This window comes from Drosophila elegans, unplaced genomic scaffold (genome assembly GCF_018152505.1).
Source record: "Drosophila elegans isolate 14027-0461.03 unplaced genomic scaffold, ASM1815250v1 contig_149, whole genome shotgun sequence".
Lineage (NCBI taxonomy): Eukaryota > Metazoa > Arthropoda > Insecta > Diptera > Drosophilidae > Drosophila > Drosophila elegans.
In genome coordinates, this window is record NW_024545513.1 from 164493 (window position 1) to 179888 (window position 15396).

The 15396-nt window shown below is 44.7% G+C and overlaps 1 protein-coding gene across 4 annotated transcripts in view; it reads left to right on the forward strand.

The window, feature by feature from the left end:
* Positions 1-15396, forward strand: part of LOC108150391 (mucin-2) — a 121330-nt gene that overhangs the window by 41845 nt on the left and 64089 nt on the right. The gene's annotated exons all lie outside the window — the stretch shown is intronic.

A 15396-nucleotide genomic window follows, 5' to 3' on the forward strand; every position in this document is an offset into this window, starting at 1 on the left:
TTGGATTTTAACTATTTGTTTTGGTCGATGCCAGTTAATGTTTCGTAGTTCATTAACAGTATTTTAATGGCTACAGCTAATCGTAGGTTCTGGAGAGATACTAAGAGTGTCAAACAAGTTGGAATCCCGGGATCTTATTCTAGATTGGTTACATTGATTTAAAACTGTGCGGGGCGATGATCTCAGCACTGTATTTGCGCCTTAGTAATACATTCACGCCTAACTAATAAGCAGCGATTTAGAGCGTACCGCGCAAATTGAAATTAAATGGTGAACATTAGTGGTTGCCCTGTCCAGCAGCTCGGCCCTTTCATATGACCGTAACCTGGCGATTGTTGTGCAATTGACTCCCGACACACATTGCTGCGTCCTTCTAGACCCCTCGGCTGGGTTGCCCACTCTAGCTGTTAGCTACTCCACCATGTCGCTGGTAAACTTTGTTGACTTTGTCTGTGTTTGCATTTTTGCATTTTTTGTTGCACCCCTCGCGGTTTTCATGTGTGCGTGAGGGCCTGTCTATGTCTATGCCTCGTGGCGGCTGCAGGAGATATGGGTCTGCGTGTGGGGGTTAAGCTGGAGCATTGGGCCCAATGGAATGGGGAAACCCAGCGTGAGTTAAACGCCGTTTTAGTTGCTGCTTTTTTTTTTGTAGTCGGCACTCTTGGCATCCACTGCTGGCAGGAGCAAAAACGGAAGCAGAAGCACACTCGTTTTTTTACATTGGCCGACGTGGCCAAGTGTTAAAAATGATAAAGTAAATGTTTTGCATCCTCTTGTTATTGTTGTTATAACTTTGTAATTTCTGACGCCAAAAAGGATCGCAGGAGGACAGCTGCTCGCTGGCTTAATGGTTAGATGAAAAGAGGGTACCTACCTGGCTGTGTGTCCTGCTAGCGAGTCCTGTGGTGGGTGGCTGCGACGCACTCACTTGCACTCACGCACTTGGGTCTTAGTTTGTTGTGGCAATCAATTGGCTTTGATCTTGGTTCTAATTGTTTGCTGTTGGCACTTTCCAGCGATTGATTGGGTCACTTGAAAAAAACTTTTTCTTAGCACTTGAACAAAAAAGGCGGGGCGGGGCCGGACTTGGTCATAGATTCACGATACTCGCTCCATTTTGTGGTGCGGCGGATTGTTTCTGGCATTGCACTGGCACGAGTGCCCTGGTCTCTGGTCTTTGGACTGTGTCCTGCTGGCTTTCAGTTTTTACTTTAACTGAACTGCCTAACTGGGTGAAACTGAACTTCACTTGGGCTGGCTTGAATTTCGGGCTGGTCGGTGTCGTTCTGACTTGGTTTGGTTGGGCTGGTTGGCTCTGTCGAAAGAGGCACGTCCAATCCGATAGCAAACTGATGTTCATCTAAATGGATCGGTACTATACGAAAAATAATGTTGCCCAGAAATTTTGTTTTTGAGATCAGCGTCGCTGTCGCAGCCGTCGCCGGCTGAGGCCTCAGAATTTGGCGCTGTCGATCTCTATGTGTGTGTGCACATAAAGATACTCGGGCGAGTGTGTCCGTGTGGCGGCCTGCAGTTGTCAATGCTCCAACGGCAATGTCGGTTCTGAGCCGCTGCACTGCTGGCCTGCACATAATATGCAGGCAGGTCGTAATGAGCCAATATCATCATCATCGCTTCTCAGGCCACACACACAAGCACATACGGCTAACCTGAGCGAAGCCGACTACCCCTACTTTATTCTCAGCCGGACCTGGTCAAGCGCCTGCTCCTGCTCCTGCTCCTGGCAGCTCGCTCTCACTCGCTCCCGCTGCTGCTGCTGTCTCTGTCGGCAGAGCCGGGACTGGTCGCCGAAAAATAAAAATCTGTCCAAAACAAACTGCAAAAATCGCTTACAAAAAAAAACACACACGGGCATAAAAAACTAAAAAAAAGATGAAAAAAACCAAAAACGGGGCAATGAATGTACGAAGCAAGTAGGGAGAAGGGCGAGAAAGGAGCTACAAAGCGTTATCCAAATACATGGCAACACATTCATGCAATCGCAAAAAAAAAAAAATAAAAAAATGCAATCGAAACCCTATAAAATATGTGTGCACTTTGCCTGCCCCGCTCTCGTCCCACGCCCATACAAGCACACAACCAGATGCGTGGCAAATGAGCGACGCTTTCGTCCTTTTTCGGCCTATGCACCCTCCGTCGACGTCGGCGCCGGCGTCGCTGGCTGCTGCGTGGCTTCGCACAAAAAAACAAAAAAAAAAAAAAAAAAATCTGCGAATGCTCAGCCTTTTTATATCATTTTCGCTTATATATAAATAATGCACAAACACCAGTTGCAGTGCCATCAGCACACACTCACACACGGACACACTCAGGATCTGCTGCATCGTGCGTGCTTGCAGCGACGGGTCCATATAGATATTTGTATAAAATATATAAGCGAAAAAAGAAAAAAAAACTATCAAAAATGCAATTTCAAACGGGAAAAAAGTTCGATGATTTTATTGTAAATTTTTATTTTCTTTTGGCTAACATACAGCCAACCCCGAACCCATTTGGAATTCAGCTGCGCAGTGGGACACGGGCAGCGAATAATTTAAAAGGTTCGATTAGCGCGAGACCGAATTAAATTTATCAATTTCTATCTGACTTGCATAAACGCTCTTAATTTCTTTTGAAAATATAAGCCTTTACGATTCTTTGGTAGGTACACTACAAAAATTAAGAAAGTCAAAAATACATTCTTTTATAATTTTGGTAAATTTGAATGTTATTTGTACATTTATTAATATATTATTCAAAAACTAAAAACCTTTTCTTTTTTGTAAACCGTTAAGTATTACGTTGCTTACGTTTGTACGCTGTCAAAAGTACATTACAAAATGGTCTAAATGGTCCGCTCGTCATGTTTTGGTTAATGATTTGGGTATGCGTAAAGTAGCAGCGCGATTGGTGATAAAATATCTGTATTTTCTATGGTTTTTTCCTGTTTCCAAAACTCTAATTACTACTTCATGGGACCCGTTTTGAGAGCATTGAAGACATCAAAACTAATTCTCAACGAGAACTGAAGGCCATTCCGCAATATAGCTTTAAAAAGTGTTTCGATGTTTGGATTGTTCGTTGGAAGAAGTGTATTGCCTCAGAAGGGCCCTAATTTGAAGGGGATATAATAAATTTAGATGATTGATAAGTTGCTTGTGTTTTATTTCAAATTTCCGGGTAATTGACAGAATGTATATTAAAAATGTAATATTCAATAAAGGAACATTGCAAATTTTTCACTGAAAATATTATAACCTCTGCAATATGTTATTTCAGAACTTGACTTGGTGATTTTAGTGTATGGGCGCCTCTTACAGATATTTTTAAGAACGTTAAGCATACTGAAGGGTACTGTCCATACTGGAATACCCTTTTAACTGATTTCGTCCCACTGTCCAACTCATTATATTTATTTAGTTAAGGACACCACATACATACACTCGCAAAACAATCACACACACGCTATGCTATGCCTAGACTCAAAAAAAAAAGAACAAAGAAAATAAAAATGCATATTGCATTACGTATACGCACTGCATGCCCAGCCTGGTCCTCGGCAACAGAAAGTCGGCATAGCCACTCCGTGTATCCCTGGGCATCTCTCTACCTCTGCCTCCTTTTTTCCAGCTGCCATCCAACGCTGCACATAAGCAAACCTTTCAAATCCCCCCAAAATAAGCGACGCATGTGTAGGCCTATCAAAAAGTCTCTGTCACGCAAAACGAAGCACATAATGGAAAAGTGCCAAAAAGAACAAAATGCAAGAGCCTTGTCGGTGGGAGAAGGGCGGGGAAACGACTCGACTGGCAGGATACAAATGCAGTTGCGGCGGCGAGCAAAACGCCAAAGCAGGAGCAGGCTTAAAAAAAAACCCCATTGCTGCACTGTATCCACCTCGCTCTGGCACACGCACTTATAGCCGCACGCATGCAGGACACAGGCCCAAAAACAAAACAAAAAAAAAGCACTCACACACACGAACACGCAAAAAAAGCAACAAAACATTAAAAAGTGCAACCGAAAAAAACAAAGCAGAGTAAAAAAGGACTAAGAACCTCGAAATGCACGCGCACAAAAAGTAGGCAACACAAAACAAAACCAACGGCCTACTCGCATCAAGCCGGCCGGCTGCCAACGCCCGACTCGCGATGCACTGACATTGAATGCAGATGCATCCGATGCATTTGTGGGCGGTATCGCCCCCACATCTGCCGCCGCCCACTTGCAGCGACGTTGACGTCGACTGCAACCGTGGCGCCAATAAAATTAAAAAATAAGTCAACGAGGAGCAAACGAACGACGGACGAGTACACGAGCGCAGAGCGTTGCAGTTCCCTATTTTTTTTTAATTTCCATTCGATGGTTTTCCATGCGTTGCACATGCAGCCGAATGCGTGTGTGCGTGTGCCTGAGCAAAACAACCCCCGAAAAAAAGGTTGCATTCTGCAGTCCGGCCAGTCCGGCGAGCCGATTTCAGTTATGGGCGTTTTTTGTGCGGCGCTAGGAAGGCAAAAAAACAGTACTAAAAAAAGTGGCAAAAAAAAATAAAAAACTAAAAAAATAGAATTTGCAAGCAAAATATTATAAAAATGCAAGTGCAGCGCTTTCGCTGCTGCTGCCGCTGCCGCTGCGGAAAAGTGCAGCAAAGTTAATGCTAGCAGTAGGCGGGTGTGGTGCTGCAAGGTCGTGGCGTGTGGCAGCGCGAATTAAAAAAGAGGACAAAACAACCAAAATAAATAAATGTGCGCGAGGCAAGAAAGTGGAAATTATATAAAAATGCGCTAAAATACGTCGCACACACGTGCACATTTATGCGTTTGCTACACAAACACATACGTGCTGCAGCTTGTGCAGTTTGCTGCCTTTTTTCTTTTTGGGCCGCTGGAGTGCGTGAGTGTGAGGAGGCCAACCGATGGCTGTGTGCGTTAAGCTGAAGGAGAGAATATGGAAATCATTCGGTAAACATTCAGACTTACGCTCACAACACTGCCCGTCTCAGGCTCCAAATGTTTGAATCTAGTTAAGCAATCACTAGCTAAATGGCAAAGGGGACCCAAAGCTGTCCACCTGTTGAGCGCTTCGCATAGCACCGACTTAGGCTTGAAGAATGGATCCGTCAAGAACCTTCGAATGCACACACGCCGACACACAATAAATTCCTGTTAATTTCCTGCAAAAGGAAAAGACCTCTGTCCTTTTACCGAAAAATGTATGACAATTTATCAGCAACACGCGTTTTAGCGAAATAGGTGCATTGCCGTTCTCTGGCAAGCTATCCTTTTTAACTCAATCTTAATGTCCTACTCTAAACTTACAACGAAGCGAAGAGTCAAAGGAAACGCCATTCCAAAGGATTTAATTAGCTGTAAAAGTAATTTGAATTAATTATCTAATTTTTAACTGAGAAATTTTGAAAATAGTGTGATTTTTGTTGTTGTGAGTGAAAACAAGGAAGGAAGAAAACTACGGCAAACCAAACTTTATATTCCCTTGCTAGCTGCAAAAATATAATATTCTTTAAAACAACTATATTTCGATTTGTATGCGTATATGTCTAGAAACAGTGTAGCTGTGATAAAATTGTTTTTTTTTTCTACGATTGTTCCTATGAAAGTTATATGATTTTGTTTTCCGATTGTAACTAAGTTAAGGGCGTAATTCTGAAACAGTAAACATTTAAAAATATTAAATTAAACTGGTAGACTTGTATGCGTAAAAATGGACAGACGGACTGACGGACAGACGAATAAGGACACACAGCTATAGTTTTTGAAAATCCTTCCAATATTGAAATGCAAATTGTGGATCTTTGTAAGTCGAATGATGAAAAGTAGCTCGTCTCCGCATTCAGTGGGAAAATTCAGATCCGCTATTTGTGCACTCACACTACCCATCTCTTTGGGCAACATTTGCGTGCTGATGTCCAAATTGCCGTTAGCGGCTGAAAATTGCGTGAAAAAAATTTTTGTATACCCAACCCAACGATTAAATAAAAGGGAGAAGCCTCGGAAAAAAACACATAAGCTCTGGCGGTGGGAGGGGGAATTGGCAGTGGAGATGGGCAGTTGTCTATGTGCGCCGGGGCCCAAAATAACGGTAATGCAACAGCGCCCAAATATCACATTACCATCAACGGCATGTTTCACTCTCCCTTCCTGTTTGGGTCTCTGTGTGTGTGTGTGTGTGTGCGGTAATACATAATGTATGTACACAAAAAAAAGACTCGCAAGGAAAAAAAAGAAAAAGTCAAATAAAATATATAAGCATCACAAAAAAATGAAAAAATTTAATAATAATGATAAAAAATCACCAAACTCAGTACATGGACCTACATACTCACACACACAGAGCGATTTACGCACGAAAATAAAATGTAAATGCAGCTGACGAGGGGGTGTAAGGAACTGGGGGAGGGGTAGTGGGGGATTGGGTGTTCCGGCCGGATATACTGTCCGCCATAAGGCCAATGCATTTTTGTTAATCACACGCACAAGCACACACACGCACACACCCGCATTTTATTTGGTTCATTTTTCCTCTTTTGCTCGTTTGTTTTGCTCGTTTTCTCCACTGACATCATTTTTTTTCGCCTTGTTTTGTGTTGTTTTCACTTTTGTTTTGCTTGTTTTCTGCGCTCTGCATTGGGCGGGAGTGGGCGGCAGTGAGCCTAGTGGGTGAAAAGTCGAATGGGTGGATGGTGCTGGACAAATTACACATACGCCGCGTGGTACATGCATCAATACAATTGCTGTGTGTGTGCGTATTATGAAAATGACATGCAGGGGAAAAAAACTTAAAAAAAAGTGGGCGTAGGTGGGAGTGGGTCGTGCAAATTGCGTATTTTGGCTAGCTGCATCACTCTGACCCCAAGCTCTGCATACGTGTGTGCGCATTTGATTTTGGGAATTAGCGGGAAAGGGCGCTGGTCCGCACAAAGGACTCGAAAGAGATACCATCGAACTGCCATCTCGCCAGCAATTTCAACTGGCCACGGGTTGGGTATTTATCTATACTTTTGGATTATATTAACTTTAACGCGACTGAGAGACAACAAGTACAGCCATTTGCCCGACGCTCTGCTGCCTTTTTGCCTTTTTTTCTCTTTTTTGGTATGTGTGCTTGTGGTTTTTTTTATAAACAATAAATTGTTATGCCTACGCGCAGTTATTTATTTTGATTTTTGTGAAACTTTTTGTGCATTTTCCAATCCAATATATATTTATGTGCTTAAATTGTCTGAATGCACACACACATACAAATCGCAGTACATACTCTAGAGTGTGTGCGTGTGGTGCAAAAAGGCAGCCATTTTTAAAATGTTAAAAATATAATGTAACGTAGGACCCGTGCGCTAGTGGGTGTGCAAGTTGGCCGGCTGGGCGTGGGAGTTGGAGGGTTGTGCGCTGGACAAAGCTCCTCACATGCCATGTCAGCCACGCCCACGACTACGCCACCGCTCAGTCCAATCCGCTCTCTTTTTTGTGGTTGTGTCAGTTTTCCTTATTTTTTTTTGCTTGGAGTTTGACTACATTTTTTTTTTTTTGACATGTTTACCCAGCTCTTAATGAAAAACGCTGGGGCCACAAAAAATTAGCATAAACGATTTTAATTGATTCCGATAGGCAGTTGAAATGCAACTGCCATTGCAATTGCCACTGGAAGAGTTGTTGTTGGTCGTCTAAGAAGACCGAAAGCATTGACGCGATCGCAGTCTCATCCAGGCGAAAAGAGAAATCGTCGACAAATAACAATCCCCTCTGCCCTCGTTTTGTGTCACCTCCTCAACCCTTTGATCCACGCACAAAGCACAAAAACTTTCTACGGACTCCCAGCAGCCACAAAACCTGAAGAATTGCACGCACACCACTGCACTCGGTCCCCATCGATCTCAAATGATTTAAGGGCAGGCACATCGAGCAGCGTCCCTTTTCCTCTACCCCCGCCCCTTTTCTGTGGCCATCGGCCGCCCCTGCCGCTTCAACCGCCCCATGTCGAGCTACTGCCATTGCCATAGAAAGCTGTGCGCAAAATTCTGAACAATGCCAGTGGTGCAGGGGCAATTGCATGCCCGAAAACGAAACCAAAAGAAGAGAAACGAATCGAAACCAGTTTGTGTGTGCCAAAAATTGCAAACTCACAAATCTTCTTTCCCGAACGGGTTTGTGTGCTCCTCTCTCTCAGCATTTTTGGCTAGCTGTCTTTTGATCCGATGTTTTTGTTTTCGTTTTAGTGCAGCTCTGCTCTTTTATTTTGAGTAATTTTCTGTAATTTTGTAGTGGCACTCACGATCGCTGAAACACCACTACCACCACTCCACCACCAATACACTACTGCAGGAGTCTGCCAGCACACATGTGTTTGTAGTTTGCAGCTCCTCGCTGCCAAGGAAATTTTTTGGCAAATGACTTAACTCTATCTGCCTTGCACATCTACTCCCACCCCACCCCCCTCGCCATTCGTTGTAAGGGGGAAGGGAGTGGGGGTGTTGGACACAGCTCAGCAAGGCATTAATAATTTCAAAAAACAAACTCGGGCGACGAACGCGCGCTGCCGAGGTTAACGGCTTCAATTCAACTCTTTTTTGGGGTTTCTCAACGCACACAAGCATGCTTGAGCGCTCGCTCACACACATAAGAACACATCAACACTCTCAAGCAACTGCATATATAACGATCGCAGCTCAGCGACCTAGCGAGGGCAACACACAAAATTTAGGAAGTGGCCGGAGAGAGAGAGGCCCCGCTGACTTTTTATTTTTATTTTTATTTTTATTTTATTTATTTTTTTTTTTTTTTTGGGCATGGGTGTGTACGTGTGTGGGTACATGCACATTTCAAACTATAGACCCTGAAGGCGTGAGCGAGAAAGAAAACGATCGCCGTCAAGGTCCGCTGCTGCAGCTAAGTAATTTTGCGAAAAAATACAAATTATTCCCAAAAAATTTTCAGTTTCCTCTCTTTCACTGACTCACTTGCCCCGCTTCTGTCACGCTCCTTCGGGTTCTTTGTCGTTTGTATTACATAGACCGCCGGCCCTTCCTCTCTGCTTCACCCTTCGGCGCTCGGCGACCTTAGCTTGGCTGCTTTGAAAGACTGTACAAGTGATGAAGACTTGCTGGGACACGGAATCTGACTCTGATTCAACGTCGGAGTCGGATTGGGATCGCACTGTGGCTGTGTTAGCTTAGCTTATTTATGTCGTACACACACACACACACATTCATGCGTGGAGAGGAAAGACCCTGGATCACTCGGTTCTCCACTTCAGCGAAAAAAATATTCTTGGGATCAACGTACTCGGTACATCTCTGCCTTTTTTTTTTTAGCAGGTTGTCAATCTTCTATGAGTGGTCAGGCCTGTGTTATTAACTACTGAGATATAGTCAATAAAGCCCAACAGGTTAATGGGTTATTCACAGCATAACATACATAAATGAGTTTAATCCGACTTGTGATGTTCGCTTCCAATATAATAATTCCTATTGCAAGATGATGAATTCCTTGAGGCCACTGTCTTCCTGGCCGAAAACGGTGGAAGGAAGCAGCCTAAAGCGTTCCAACTTATCACCCATTTATTATCAATCACGCTGTTGGTAAACCGTCAATTTAGACGCACTCAGGCACTAAAAATCACCGCCCCATCCCCACCTCTTACAAACGAGACACTGACAACGACTAAACGAGAACTAGGAATGAGAGATTATGGTATTAAATGATTTGTCACACCCTCACACCAAGCCCAAAGCTCGTAAAACATACAAGCAAGAAATGACTGCAATCTGGTAAAACATTTTACAAAACTACCAGCGAACGAGCGCACCAATCCCAGGAAACCAACAACCCATTATCCCGCCAGCCAACCAACAAGTTCAAAGTTCAAAAAGGCTTAAATGCCACAAAAATCAACACTCTCGCACACACACACACGGCACATGTGCGTGTCTGCCTAATAGAGCAGCACGGGGTGGGGCATGGCTTAGAAGTGCCGCCAAGAGGCAAACCACTTAAGTACGCCTATAAAATGGCTGTGAAATGTTCACACTAAAAACTTTCGCCTTAAACCCGCAAGGACCCAAACCCGAACCCGAACCCGAATCCAGACCCAGACCAAACCCCGAACCCCGAACCCAAACCCATATTCAAACTCAAACCAGGACATGTAAAAGTTAACATAGCATAAATGTTTTGTGTTAATGATGATAAAGTTGTTAATATGTCGACTCTGCGTGTGTGCAAATAAGCTAGAGTTTTAAGGCAGAAATTCATCATAAAATCACTTAAAAGTGTATTAACAACCCTTGCGCGGGGATGGGTTGGAATGGAGCAGGGGCTGTTGGTTATGGGCCATATCTATTCCACACATGAGATAGATCGAATCGGGTAATTGTGTGTCAGAACTTTTTAACCTCTGACCCCGGCAAGGGTTCTGCCCTCTGTCCTGTGTCCCATAAGAATATAATCCTTTGATGGGCCTAATCGCCCACCCCTCCCCACTCCCCTTTTCTTTCCCTCCTAGCCCTGCCTCTCCAATCATCATCCCCGCACACACGCACGCATATAATGCTAATTTGCGGACAGCCGCCTTCGTTTGACTTGGCTTCCGGTTCTTGTTCGGATAACGGCAACCGGACACCCCATAAAACTTGGACCCGGATCGGTTGAGAGGTTAAGAAGGGTGTGGTCCTGACCTTATGCTCATGTCGGTACGGGAGAGGGGCCACAAAAGTGGCATAAAAGTGTTCAAATCAGTTAAGGGTTAACTTCCGTATCCTTGGGATGGGAATGAGGGGGGACACAGTTGTGGGTGGGAAGGAGTTTTCGCTAATTAATTCACACGATACCTGGACGCAAGGCAGCCTGTTGGCAGTTCGAAAGCCAGCGTTATCAACCGCTACGTTAGCAAAGTTGCCCGAGAGTGAAATCGTTTGCCGCAGCACGCACCGCCCAAGTCTCAAGAACCACCGCCGACCCTTCCGGCGGCAGTCATCCCGTGGCATTACAAGCTAAACACATTTGTGGGTCAGTCAATCGAGGACGTGCTGTGCTTCTTAGGCGAGTGAAGGCGAGTCGAGTGTGGAGGAATCCGAGAGTTTCATTCTTGAATTTTTAATAAATTCATAGGCATGGCCTATCTATTTTATCTTTCTGCCCTCCTATGATTATGTGTGTAATTTTTAATTATGAATTCATTTGACCTGGTTTTGTTTGTCTGAAGAAGAAAAGAGCTTGTCCGATGGCTTAAACTTATTTAAAAGACTTGTTTCTTTTTGTCTTATGTTATTGCTTAATTTCGATGTTAGCATTTGGCCTTCATAAAGTTGGGACACCCACAGTACAAACGACGCTAAGTGATTGACACCCTCCGGACTTGGGGTCTGCATATGTATCTGGGTTCGTGGCCAACAAACGCGGAAGTAATAAAAGAAAGCCCCCCAAATTTTTTCCGGGCATCTTGACATCACCCTCTTTGGTTAAGGGTTGCGTTTAGAACGACTGCCTTAGACCACGACTTCGTGTTGTCTCTGCCTTTGGTTTGCCCAGATTTTTGGTTATCCTTGACCTGCAAGCGTAAGCCAGTATGTGTTTGCTTGTCTGTGCAGGGTGTCGCATTCGCATAATTTGTAGGTCATGCATATTTGGCATGTTTGACATGTTTTCTTGGGGCTTAACATGATAAACACTCAAGGGTGCTGGCGAAATAAAGCACACACAAGGAACCAGGACTCGGGTCGCTGCTTAGTGGTCTCATGGTATCATTGAAAGTCCGTGTGTGTGCTTAGTTGTTTTCTAAACAATTTCTCAGTCAATTTGATCGCTTGGGAGGGGAACTTAATTTTATTTCCAAGTGGAAAACTTTGTCTGCCAGCAAATTCCTTAAAGTGGTCGTTCGGGGAGTCGCCGCTCCGCCTTTCACCTATCCCGATTTCGGCAACTGGGACTTTAATCAAATGCTAGCCGCACACTCTGGACTCAGAAACCAGTTTGCCAAATCAAGGAGAGCGAATGCCTTGCGGAACGAGTTTTGTTAGTTCCGCTTCGTGTTGCGTTTGCCATTGCCTGCAGAGCGCAAGATTTGTGTCCAGCTCCAAGGCTCTGGCCACGTTGCAGGCGCATGTATGACTCGAATATGGTCTTGACGCTTCGGCTCAATCTGAAACCTCAAAGTGCATTTTTTGGCTAACTTCACTCAACACGACTGCCCGACTCGAGTGGAGTGATCTGGATGCTGCTCCGGCTCTCGCTGCTTTCAATGTAGGTCGCTGCAATTCAGTACTGGCCAGATCAGCGGCTTCGGTTTGGTTTCTTGCTCGCTTGACGTCTCTCTGCTAATGCGTTGCTTTTCAAATCCTGCTCCACTGCCCATGCAGCTCTCGTCGCAGGCCAGAAGGCCAGAACAGGTTTACAGTGGGCCCTATCCCTATCAGCAGGATCCGACTATAGTCCGCCCTTAGTGGCGATTAACACATCAACCTCAGCTCGTGACTGACCGATAGGAGCCATAAATCAGGCCACGCTTAATCGGCCAGCTAAAGGTTCGACACTATCCGAGCGCTTCTAGCCGTGGCGTCTTGAGTTTGACACATGCTCTCGACATCCTGAAGAACATCTTTGGGGGCTCCGTTCAATTGATTCGGCGTAACGGGGAGAGCGGCAGCGACATTTAGATCCCCAGCTAGGACACCCACATGTCTGGTTGCCAGGCATACTGTCCCAGATGAGGGGAGCATGTGACTTGGCTGCTGTCATGGCAGCGCTTAGTCCGGCACTCAAGGTCATTGGGAGCCGCATAAAGTCGCCTTAAAGCAAGCTTTCCACAAGAACATCCCACCCCTCGCACACACACGAAGCTTGTTGTTGCAACCTGTTGAGAACAGCTCGACGGGAAAAAAGCAAAAAGGAAAAGCTAAACGCGAGAAAATCCTTCTGGCAGAGCTCCGGCAGAGGCAGCGACGTATCCACCGCCCACCGTTCTCTCTAATCTCTGCCCATGTGAGTACTGGGGACCCACCCTTCGCCGGACACTGGCTACAGGTGGTTTGCCCCGAGTATGAGCCAGCTGTTGGTGTAATTAGAACGGACCCCGCTTGTGTAACCATTCCGAGAATAACGTCTGCCATCAGTTGAGTCCAGGTTGGGCGCTCAAGGTCGCCTGCTGTGGCCCCATCCGCTCTCCGGTTGCTACCTTTGACCCGGTCGTGGGGTAGCAGCCTTGAAACGCTGCCTCTTACCGTGAAAATTTTTCAGTTGGCGCACTTTCACATACTTTTTTCTAGCGCTTTGCTTGGGAGCACTTATCCATGGGTCAGCCTGCCACCTGCCACCCATTTTAACTTCTCCTCGTTGGGAGCAGAAAAGAAAAACCTGACGGCTGAAGGAAAAACGACGACGACAGAACGAGAGTGAAAGTCTTTGCCACATGGGGACGAAGCCTTACGCACTCACACACCCACTCGATGACGACGACGCCGCAGTCGACGCCAACGGCGACGCGGGCAGCGGCGCCAATACCAGCACCAATACCAGTATAGGGGGCAGGCTCTTTTCGTTCTTTTCTCGTTTTCTTCACCATTTTTTATTCACTTTTCCTTTAGTTTTTTTTGCTTCTGATTTGAGCCTGCTCTGCCGTTGCTGCTACTGTTTATTTTGGTCGCCGGATTTTTCGTCTTTTTGGCTACTACTTTCCTCTGCAGGCTGCAAACTTTTCTCAATTTTTTCTCTTCGGTAGCATGTCCATTTTTCCATTATTGGATGTTGGAAATATGGGGGAAGGGAAACCAGCAGGGTAATTCTTTGGCGTGTCGCTTTTGAAATAGTTCGTCAATTAAGGGACGCCCCCTCTTGTCTGCCTCCCAGGATCGCGCGTAGTAGAAATGCTGAATGCTTTTTATTGTTGAGCTTTTTAGTTGCTAAAATTGGAGCTAAAAGCTTTTTGTGTTGGGTTGGGTGTGGGTCTTCGCTTTTGCGATCGGTATCCGAGTATTAAACCCCCTGTAGAGAGAGTAAAATTCTTTATATTGTTTTCAAAATATTTCTCGGCTTAAATTGAAGCAAAATCTTTGTAACTTTCGATTGGTAGCTCAAACCGGCAGTGGAGACTTTTCTTTGTTTATGGAAAGTTTTTGTCGGCTTTAGCGCTGCGTTGAAGAATCCATTGAACGTCGATCAATGAAATTTGTACACTCTTGTGCGTCATGCATACAATCTTCTGCACATGTCTTTAGCACATTCCACCGCTGACTTTTGACTGACCGCTCTAGTATCTCTCAATCTGCTTACAATTGCATTATTTCTAAATCATTATGCGTTTTCATCGCTTTCAATTGTTACCCGCTTACCGCTATCTTAATCAAGACGTGTTTAAATCCAAAGAATTCCGTTGTACCCGACGACATCTAAGTCGACGACAGAGGGCAATTGATTGATGTCGAGCTTGTCCAATACCGATGACATTAAGATTGCTCTGGTTCCAGGAAAGTCTTGGGGGCCTGCGCCCGTTCGATTATCAAGTAGCTTGAATGCACAGGCAGCCCAATGCTCCAGATAGGGAGTAGTCAAGCGGAGCGCAATTGAGGTGATTGGAGTCGGGGTCAATATCAGCGTGCAGCTGATGGAGGTTTTTATCTGAGGCTCAGAGCCGGAAATGCTGACCGTATCAGAGTTTATTTTCTTACAAAGAAATCATAAACTTAATAAAAAATCATGTCCGAAGTCGAAGCAAGAAATAACATGTATTTTCATCTACATAAATATCTATCTCTTAATCTTTACAACGAAAGGATGTATTCCCTTTTGTCACCTTTTCCAAGAGCAGTACTCAACTGATTTTTGGGTGCGTATTCAAGCACGAATACGTACTTTCGACCGTAGGAATCGAAATATTTTGTGAGCTGATCAAAGCTATCGCCGGAAAATAAAGACGTTATTCGCTTTGCCATATAGTTCCCCATAAAACGAAAAAACAATCCGGTATTCCTGACTCCTACTTGCGGTAACGTGCTCGATATTGGGTTGTAGGCCTTTTTTTTGGCACGGTGCGCGATTCGTGTCTTTCCGCCCAAAGCGACGAACGTGTTGAATGACGCACCCACGAGCCACGAATTTTTGGATGCGTAACTCCCACAGCCGTACGTGTAAGAATAACAATATTATTAACAAGAAAGAAAGCAAACTTCGGCAAGCCGAAGTTCATATACCCTTGCAGCTATTGCAAGAATTTAACATTTTTGAAAACATTAAAATTATGATTAACTGCGTATATGTTTAAAAACATTGAAGCTATGATGATTAGCAGCTCAATTATTTGATAGTTATTTTATATATTTTTATTATTTCTATGGGAGCTATATGATATAGACGTCCGATTTTGATAAAATCTAAACCATAATTCTGAAAT